This window comes from Octopus bimaculoides, chromosome 23, assembly GCF_001194135.2.
Source record: "Octopus bimaculoides isolate UCB-OBI-ISO-001 chromosome 23, ASM119413v2, whole genome shotgun sequence".
Taxonomy (NCBI): domain Eukaryota; kingdom Metazoa; phylum Mollusca; class Cephalopoda; order Octopoda; family Octopodidae; genus Octopus; species Octopus bimaculoides.
Genome location: NC_069003.1, coordinates 16615929 through 16616261, shown reverse-complemented (window position 1 = coordinate 16616261; position 333 = coordinate 16615929).

Genomic DNA, 333 nt, shown 5'->3' with positions numbered 1-333 from the left:
AGTGACAACCTTTTTCACACGACTCAAAATCACGAAATTTTGAAAATAAGCATGAAAAAGCAACAAAATCTGGAAATGCGAATTTCGTGTTTTCCAGTCGTTCTTTCACGCTTTTAGATAGTTTACATTTCAGCGAAAAGCAATTTTCATTTTGAAGTCTAGTGGGTTAATATAGGCTAGATGGTTGATGAAAACATTATATTTATCAATGAGTTCACCGAAGTGACAACCTTTTTCACACGACTCAAAATCACGAAATTTTGAAAATAAGCATGAAAAAGCAACAAAATCTGGAAATGCGAATTTCGTGTTTTCCAGTCGTTTGTTGACACT